This window comes from Poromitra crassiceps (assembly GCF_964638095.1).
Source record: "Poromitra crassiceps genome assembly, chromosome: 26".
Classification (NCBI taxonomy): domain Eukaryota; kingdom Metazoa; phylum Chordata; class Actinopteri; order Beryciformes; family Melamphaidae; genus Poromitra; species Poromitra crassiceps.
The window spans coordinates 6,092,563-6,102,562 of NC_139640.1; the positions used below are offsets into that span (position 1 = coordinate 6,092,563).

The following is a 10,000-nucleotide window of genomic DNA, read 5'->3' on the forward strand; positions in this document are numbered from 1 at the left end:
ACTTCTCTCCGTTTGTTTGTTTCACTGCTCTGTGTGTGTGTGTGTGTGTGTGTGTGTGTGTGTGTGTGTGTGTGTGTGTGTGTGTGTGTGTGTGTGTGTGTGTGTGTGTGTGTGTGTGTGTGTGTGTTTCCGCGTGTGTGTGTGTGCGTAGTGTAGTGTAGGCTGGAAGTAACTAATTACATAATATACTCAAATGACTGTAATTAAGTAGCTTTATTGTGAAATTGTACTTTTTTGAAGTCAGTCGTTTTACTTTGACTTAAGGACGTCTACAGTGAAGTAGCCTAATGCACTTCACTCCATTTTAAATCGCATCCATTACGGTGGACAGATATGATGGCTTCTGCAACACAAAGTGTTATGGGCTAATCTTAAATTGGAACAGTCAGCTATCGGAGAAGAGTCCTCTGCCTTATACTATACTTGTTTACGCTTTATTTTTGCAACATCCTCATTTTCGCATTAAAATAATCTCTGCTCTCTTGTCCTTTTATGATGGCACTGAACAGATCATATCTAACAGCGTTCTCTTTGCTCAAAAGTAGAACTTTGAGTAGCCTACAATATAAACAAGCTTTGAGTTTTACTTGGGTAGATTTTTTACAGTGCTTTTACTTCTACTCGAGACTTGAAAAAGGTCTTGTAAGAAAATTAATCTAAATATCCAGTTGGAGTCAGAGTGACACAGTCTGACTCAGAGTGAGTGAGTGAGTGAGTCAGAGTGACGACAGTACTTCTACTCAAGTAAAATATCAACAAAGTGCTACTTAAGTAGGACGTCCTAGTAGTCGACTCTTTCCACTACTTTAAATAGTTTGTGTGACTTGTGGGTGAAAGTCGACTTGCAGAAAAGAAAGCAGTTATGATTTGAGCGATCTGTTAACGTATTGGCTGTAGAAACTGACTGGGTCTTCATATCTGATCGCTATGATCATTGAGGATCAATGTCTGGTGATTTTGTAATTGAGCTCTGCTGTGCGTTATTATGATGAAAGTATAACTAGTAACTATCAGTTCACATGACAACACACACTACATCCAAGTCCACACCGGGTGTTATATAGCAGACAATAAGGAAGTCGTGCCACATGCATATACCCATTTCACAGCAACCGTTCTGAGGTGGTAATGCAGGAAATAAAGCAGGCGTAAACCAATACCTTTAATGATGGTTCCATTCCATTTAGGTGTTCCAGTGCCAGCACCCTCATTAATGTTATTGGTTACACCTGCTTTACAGGCTTTTACCAGCTCAAAACAGTTGCTGTGAAAAGGGGTTTTAGTCTGCTTTGCTCAGTATGTGGCATACTGTATAAGGTGCTGGTATCACGTGTTATTGATATAAATTATGAACGTTTTGAGGGAAAACCCATAGTTAATAGTTCATGTGTTTCTAATCTAACGTGTTACCACGTTATGGGTGTTAGTGGTATTGGATGGTTGTTTGCACGTTGTGTCATTTCCTGTGTGGTAATGTGATTTGGGTAAACCTGCGGAACAGAGCGCCGCCCACGTGACTCTGAGCTTCCTGTTACTCCACACCAGACACCAGACGAGAGCCTTCAAAATGGAGAAATATCGAATTCGCAATATAAACTTCTGCAATTTGCAGTTAATGTACCTATAATAGTGTAACGTGTTCAGGTAATCCAAGTATTACCTGTAATGTGATGTGCAACCTAAGTGTCTGGACTGTAGCTAGGAACTAATGTGTGTGGGTGTGTTCCTAGGGGAAACGGGGTATATAGGACCAGCGGCCGGGGTGCCGGTGGTCAGTCAAGCTATGGAGTGAGCGAGACCGGGTGTGGTGTCTAGAGCTAGCGGTGTGAAGCTAGCTGCTGGGAGCTGATCGAGCCTGTGAATAAAGAACCTGTACCAACTACAACTCTCCGTTCTTTGGCGTATCACCGATACGTTACATTGGTGTCAGAAGTGAAGCGGTAACGCCTGATTCGGTCGAGAGGGGAGAGAGTGAGGAGGAACGGCGGAGAAAAAGTTGGAGATCAAAGGCTCGAGCGACCTAGCAGTAGCGAGCTAGCTGTGTGAGCTAGCTGCTACGAGCGCCACGTGTGATGGTGCGCCTAGAAGAAAGCCTGTTGGCGAACGGGAGAAAAGAGGGGCTGACGACAGAGATCAGCTCGATGCTGGCGGGCATGGAGGCCCGTGTGTTGAAGGAAGTCAGATGGCTGGTGGAAGAAACTCCTGCCTGGGCAGTGGAGGTGATGCGGACGCTGCGAGAAGTCATGCAGCGGGTGGATTTGATGAGCGCAGAGGGAGCGCAGTGTGGAGAACGGCTGGAGGAACCACAAAATAGACTGTGTTGGAGCTGTGGAGAACCGGGCCATGTGGCGAGGTGGTGCCGAGGCGGACCCGGGAGACGGACCAGGTATGCGGGGCAACGACATGGACAGCAGGGAGCCTGCTGGGCATGCGGCGCGATCGGACATTTAGCCAGAGAATGTCAAGAAGCTGTCGGGGATTGGAGGACAGCGAGAGAGGAGAGACAGGTGAGGCTTTGTTGGGCTTGCCAGTCGCCTGAACATTTAGCTAGAGACTGCACTAAGAGTGTGAACGCTGGAAGAGACACACAGCCGGGGGAGCAGCCCGAGCAACAAGCAGTGGAGCAGCCTGAGCAACAAGCGGCGGAGCAGCGGAGCAGTACAGAGCCGATTGTTCTGGGCAGGAGAGTGACTGTTGAGCCGGCCCAGGCTAGCTGCTCTGGAGCGGGGATCGTTTTGAACAGCCAGAGGGAAGTGGGCGACATCACCTGCGGTGCTGTTACAGTCGGGGGAGCGGCGCTCGTGTCCCCGGGGGAGCGAGAGGGGTCAACGCTGGAGGAGCCGGCCCAGACATGCCGCTACACAACCCCCACGGCTGCACTGCAGAAAGTCGAGGTGGAGATCGACGCCGATGGTGTCCGCCCTGCTGTCCTCAACACGCCGCCCCCTGGGGGAGCGGGACGGGAGGACGAGCGAGTGCAAGACCGGGAGGATGAGAATGTGACTATGGAGGATGTCGATCTGGAGGAGTGGATACGCAGACAGGCGGAGGACGCTAGCGTTTGACCGGTGCGCAGGTGGGTGGCGGCCGGATACCGGCCTCGCCTGGAGGAGATATGCATGTATTCAAGTACCACGAAGGAACTGTGGGAGTTGTTTCCGGACTTGAGGGTGAGAGAGTCGGGGATTCTGGGGTTAGATGGGCGCGGGAAGAGTGGCAGCGTCGTGGTGGTGCCCAGCTGCCTGCGGGGACTGGCGCTACGGGGGGGCGCACAGGGGCCGCAGGGGTCAGGGGCATCGAGGGGCTGAAGAAACACTCAGCCGCCTTTGTCGAGTTTTCTACTGGGTACAGATGAAGGGAGATGTAGAGGACTACTCCCTTAGCTGTGTCGAATGTAATGTGCTTCAGATGGGACAGAAGCTTTAAAAGGGGGGATGGAAATAGTGGTGGTGGAATGAAGTGGGATAATGTGAATAAGAAAAAAAAGGTTTAAATGAAGGTAATGGGAAAAAGAATGATGTCAATGTGATGGGGCTTGTGTTAAGTGAAAATGTTGGGGAAAAGGGTGCTAATGGGAAGTAACTAAATGATGGTGGGAGTGAATGCAAATAGTGGTGGTGGAATGAAAATTAAGAAGTGCGCTAAAAAGATAAGAGATGTGGGAAATTGGGGGAATACAAAATGTTGTGGGGTGGTGTGTTTTGGTACAGGGGGATATGTGTGGGTTGTGGGTGTCAATGTGGGCATTGAGCTAATGTTGGGTGAGGAGTATGTAACGTGTTCAGGTAATCCAAGTATTACCTGTAATGTGATGTGCAACCTAAGTGTCTGGACTGTAGCTAGGAACTAATGTGTGTGGGTGTGTTCCTAGGGGAAACGGGGTATATAGGACCAGCGGCCGGGGTGCCGGTGGTCAGTCAAGCTATGGAGTGAGCGAGACCGGGTGTGGTGTCTAGAGCTAGCGGTGTGAAGCTAGCTGCTGGGAGCTGATCGAGCCTGTGAATAAAGAACCTGTACCAACTACAACTCTCCGTTCTTTGGCGTATCACCGATACGTTACAATAGCATGGAGCTCTTTTTTCATATTTTATTTTGAATTTTACTTTGAACAATACGCGAACAAAACAAAGGAATAGGCTCAGACATAGGAAAGGAAAAGAAAGAAAAGCATACATCTAACTGGCTCCAAGCTTCCTCCGAGACATGGGCAGTTAGCCAGCCGCTTCTTTTCACCTGACAGAGGAAGCTTCACCGGTAGGACATAGCACGTGGGAGGTTCACGCTATTCCAACCAGTTCCCCTCGCTCTGAACAGGCGCCCTTAACGCCCTTTTTTGGCAACAGTTGTCCCCAGTGTCAGAGACTGTTGCATAGCTGTAGGGAAGTCCAGAGAGGTCTCAGAGTAGCCGAAGATGACGAGTTCTGCCTCCGGCTGAAGGGTTATTTTGTAGGCCTTAAACTACCAGTTGAATATTTTGGCCCAGATCCCGTCAGTGAAGGGCAGAACCAGAAGGCATGAGACAGAGTGCCCTCTGACACCTGACATCTGTCACATAGTGGTGAGACAGAGGGGATTATCTTGTGCAACTTATGCTTAGAATAGTGAAGACGATGAGCAACTTTAAATTGGATCAGCTGGTGTCTACTATTATCTGAGCGGAGTTGTATCACAGTCAGACTCCTACCCCATATAATGTCTGATAAATCAATGCCAAGTTCCTCTCAGTAGAATGCAGTTATCAAACAGATATACAAATATAGAAATAAGATGCTTGGAGTGAGGAGGGCTCAGCAAAACATCGGAAAAAAAACGAAAACGCATGATCATTTGGGAGCGCTTCAAACATAATCTCTGAATTGCAGGTATCCGAACCAGTGCGTGCCGGGCAACTGAAACTTCCTCTTCAGTAAATCAAAGGATGCAAAATTACCATCTATGTATAGGTCTTTGATGGAAACCAGCCCCTTCTCACTCCAGGCATGGTAGTTTATGTCTGACCGTGGAGGCAAAAAAGAGTGATTGAAACAAATTGGTGTGTCGACAGAAACATCTGGTAGACTCAAAACACTCCTAACTTGGTTTAGAATTCTGACATAGTTCCTCACAACAAAACCTACATTTTGTAAAGTCCCAGGCTTCTCTAGCTTAGAAAATAACAGGGCTGGCAGAGAACAGTTGGCAACAGAGCTGGCCTCCATTTTCAGCCACAGGGGGTGAGCATGGAGCTCTTCAGTCGTATATGGATATTGATCAATATTCATTGTGTTTATCACAATTTCAATGTTTTTGGGAGATTTATGTCATTTTTAACACGGCTATGGAAATAAATTGTGTTTTGAAGTAACACTCCCAGTAAACTGTCAACATGTAAACAGTAAACATGGCATTGCAGTAGGAACGTAGGAGTAGGAGAACACATTCAGTTGCATTATTATCTATGGCATCTTCTATATATTGCCTTTTAAAGTGAGATTATTAACTAGGCGAGGATGAAAATACCCCTTATTGCATCTCCATTTACTCTGTTATGGTAATAGATATAGGTTTACTTACATATTCCTGACATGTAGATTCTTACCTATCAAAGGAGAGCAGAAACATGCAGGACTTGTGGTTGATTCACTATCGTTATGTGTATGTGTCTATATATATATATATATATATATACTCAATCTTTCTCCAACATGACATGTATTTTATGAATATATAATAAAAAGGATGATAAGTACAGAGAGATGTGTTGTAACTTAAATCCACAGTTAACTCCACACCGCATGTCAACAGGAAGCCTGGCAGGGAGACACACACAGACAGAGGAAGTGGTCTAACGGTCGTTTTAACATCACTCTTTGCATTCAGTTTATAGGTTGACGACACACTGTGGAAAGAATGAACGTGTGTGTGTGTGTGTGTGTGTGTGTGTGTTTGTGTGTGTGTGTGTGTGTGTGTGTGTGTGTGTGTGTGCGTGCGTGTGTGTGCGTGTGTGTGTGTGCGTGTGCGTGTGCGTGTGTGTGTGCGTGTGTGCGTGTGCGTGTGCGTGTGTGTGTGTGTGTGTGTGTGTGTGTGTGTGTGTGTGTGTGCATACTTAACCCTTCAATCCGCACACCCTCCAATTCAGTTATATGGAATTTCTACTGAGACTACTATCTACTATCTAAATGACTATCTACTGAGACTGTGTGTGTGTGTGTGTGTGTGTGTGTGTGTGTGTGTGTGTGTGTGTGTGTGTGTGTGTGTGTGTGTGTGTGTGTGTGTGTGTGTGTGTGTGTGTGTGTGTGTGTGTGTGTGTAGGTGTGCAGCCCACTTGCCAGAGTGAAATGTCAGCATTTTACCTTTCAATAATGTCAACATTTCTGAACCTAAATACACGTGACATTTAATGACATGCATTATCAATGTATCTAGATACAACATATCAACGTCATAGAATCTGCTATCGGAATAGCGCGGACAGTAAGGGCGTTGTGGTGCAGGGTGGACGGAGGAGAGTCGTGTTTGAGTCCCACTGTGTTCAAAGGCTACATTTAACCTTTACCTCTTCTAAAGCCACCTATTTCTGAAGAAAACGGTGAAAACGACATACCCAAACTAAAATGCTTACTGTGGCTGAACCGCTAGGGTTACAGACAACTGCCTGACCTTTTCTGAAAGGTAAGACTTTGAGGTTTCTGTTCCAAGTGTCAGAATGACTCTATGTGTTACTGACCCTGAGTAACCCCAGCTCAAACACAGTGGTTGATTCTCGCCTAGAATAAAAAACACTTTTAGAGTGTAAACAGTTACTTGTGGTTGTTGTATTTATGGCTAGAAACCCAATGGAGACATAGCCACAGGCCTTACCACATCCCAACTCAAAGAAGATGAAAAAATACCAAAACATGAGTATTTGGCAGTGGTTTTTGGAGGGAGATACCTAGGCGGATTTCCAAAAAGCCATTTGAAAAAGCCAAATAATCTGAAATGTTGTCTTTGTCTTTGTACAAAGACAGCTATAACTTCTGCTGTGTTAATCTGATCAGAAAAAGGAAGACAGGGTTAGATGCGCAAGATTCAGCCGGTTAATTTGCTATGTAGCATGAATAGCATTGTTCAGAATTAACTACCTAATTAATCACATACAGTAAATGACAGATGAACAGCAAAAAATCAGAAACGTAACGCCGGGGTTACGGTGCCATGCAAGAGGTTAAGCATAACCCTAATGTTGTAAAGAGGACATCAAACATTTGATCACTCTAGGTACTAGAGTCATGAGTCATGACTCTAGTACCTCGAGTCATGACTCTAGTACCTCGAGTCATAATGAGGCCATTTACACCTGGCGTTAACATGCGTTTTCTGCAATCAGATTGCAGAAATGGTTGTCCTCTCAATCCGCATACAGTTGCTGTATCCAGATTGAGAGGACACATTGCATTTACACTTGTGTTCAATGTGTACACAATGCATCCCTGACCACCTCCCGGAGGTGGTTTGGCCGATCAGATTGCAATCCTTCTTCAATGCGTTTTGGGGGTGTTTACACCTGACATTTCAAGTGATAAAACACAATCTGATTGCAATCTGATCACAGAAAACGCATGTTAGCGCCAGGTGTAAATGGCCTCCTAGTACAGGGGTGGGCAACATTTTCTTCCTGAGGGCCATACTGACTTACATCAAGTAAGCGAAGGGCCACACATTGGAGATTATACCTGCCAACACTCCTGATTTTTGCGGGAGTCTCCCTATTTTTAACCCTCTCCTGTTGTGATTGGTAATTTCTTGTTAATCTCCTGATATAATAGTGATCCAAATCCAATGGCTGTAGCAGATAAGATTTATTAACATAATTCTGCCTTTTATTCAGTTTTTGGGGGTCGTTTTGTTTTTCTTTTTAGTCAAGCCCTGGGGCCGCATTTTGCCCATGTGTGATCTAGTCTAGACTCTAGACTTTATTGCAGCCCCAGGGCCATTCAACAGTCATTCTTACACATTAGATTACTTTTAGCCTTTTAGTCATAAAGATTATTGAAAGATATTCCATATTCCAGACTGAAATGTTATAACAGAAGTGGAGTATTGGCCGGAATGACATGAATATTTGGACACTTATTCAGCAGGTATCTTGCATGTTGCGTTCAGGTGCACTGTAAAGAAAAAAATCAGAATTGAAAGCAGTGTCCTGTCTTGTTTGAGGTTAAATGCAAATGAACTATTGACATGATCAAATATTTCAAAACTTTTTAACTCGCCTAAACATAACCAAGTTGTTCCCCTTTTGCATAATGTTTCAAATGAACTGGAAACTTGAAAAGTTTTTAATTTGACTATGGAAAATGTGGGTTAATTTGAAATGTTGATATGCAACATGTTTGTCTGACGACATTTTATTCTGGCAACCTTGTTGTTGGTGAGTGTGTGTGTGTGTGTGTGTGTGTGCGTGTGTGTGTGTGTGTGTGTGTGTGTGTGTGTGTGTGTGTGTGTGTCCTCTAGCGATGTGATTTCATTATCTGTTGAATGTCAGCAATGTGAGTCCCTCAGCTCAACTGGATGTGGCTCAACTTCATGTCAACAGCTGTGCGTGTGTGTGTGTGTGTGTGTGTGTGTGTGGGGGGGGGGCAGTGTTGGGGGTAACTCATTACAAAAGTAACATATTACATGTAATATATTACTTTTAGCAGTAACTCAGTAATATAACTTATTACTTATATGATTTCAGTAATATTATACCAGTTTGTCAAGTACCTCAAGTTACAAATTGAGTTACATTTTATTAAATCAAAGCACATATTTAAAAAAGATACAATCATTTCCTAATCAAACTGTGTGTTTTTATGCAAATAACCACTATAGATGACAATAACAACGGAAAAGGAGAACATTTAGAATTTTGGACGGTTTACAGACACTGACTTCAAGACGGTTGAAATAATTTTTCGGGATGGTTCTGGGGTGGCAATGTCATTCTGCTACTGCTGTTATTTTGGTGAAAGTAATGCATAATTAGTGTAATAAGTAACGAGTTACTCTACACAGACAGTAATATTGTAAAGTAACTTATTACTTTAAAATGAAAGTAACTAGTAATATGTAGTATATTACATTTTGAAAGTAACTTGCCCAACACTGGTGGGGGAAGGGGGGGGGGGTGTGTTCTTGTACAGCTATCTTAGTGAGAACCAGTGTGGGCGTTACTGTACCTGGGACGTGAGGACATTTTGGCTGATCCTCACCTTCTCACACACCTTCTGTTTGTCTGTTTGAAGGGTAGACCTCCAGTCACTTTTTCTACCTGTTTAACGGTGTTCTGCTGCAAACGTTCTAACATTCTATGAGCGCCTGCTGTATAGTCCCACGTCATCTGATTCTGTGCTAATAATGCTAACTGCTAATACACCAAGGAGATGCCTGGAAAAACAGAGCAAGTTACGCCAGGAACAGCGTTCCTCCGTAGCGTAGCTGCAAGGAATAGCCACAGATATAGATATCAACAACCTGCCAACAGATTTCAAAGCTGATGGGCTTATTGGAAAGAGCGTGACTCTAAATGATGAACTAACGTTTTGGTCACTCAAAGTGACGTTTTGAGCCCGACCAACATGGTGACAGCCAGCAGGCAGCGGGGTTAATGTAGCTAACAGCTAGCTAACATGCCAGCTCGTCCTCAGGGGTTAATGTAGCTAACAGCTAGCTAACATGCCAGCTCGTCCTCAGGGGTTAATGTAGCTAACAGCTAGCTAATATGCCAGCTCGTCCTCAGGGGTTAATGTAGCTAACAGCTAGCTAACATGCCAGCTCGTCCTCAGGGGTTAATGTAGCTAACAGCCAGCTAACATGCCAGCTCGTCCTCAGGGGTTAATGTAGCTAACAGCTAGCTAACATGCCAGCTCGTCCTCAGGGGTTAATGTAGCTAACAGCCAGCTAACATGCCAGCTCGTCCTCAGGGGTTAATGTAGCTAACAGCTAGCTAACATGCCAGCTCGTCCTCAGTCACAATCAAATTGTCATACAGCGTTCC

At 44.9% G+C, this 10,000-nt stretch overlaps 1 protein-coding gene across 2 annotated transcripts in view; it reads left to right on the plus strand.

Moving 5' to 3' along the window:
- dub (duboraya) overlaps positions 1–10,000 on the plus strand; it is a 25,174-nt gene that overhangs the window by 83 nt on the left and 15,091 nt on the right. The window lies entirely within an intron of this gene.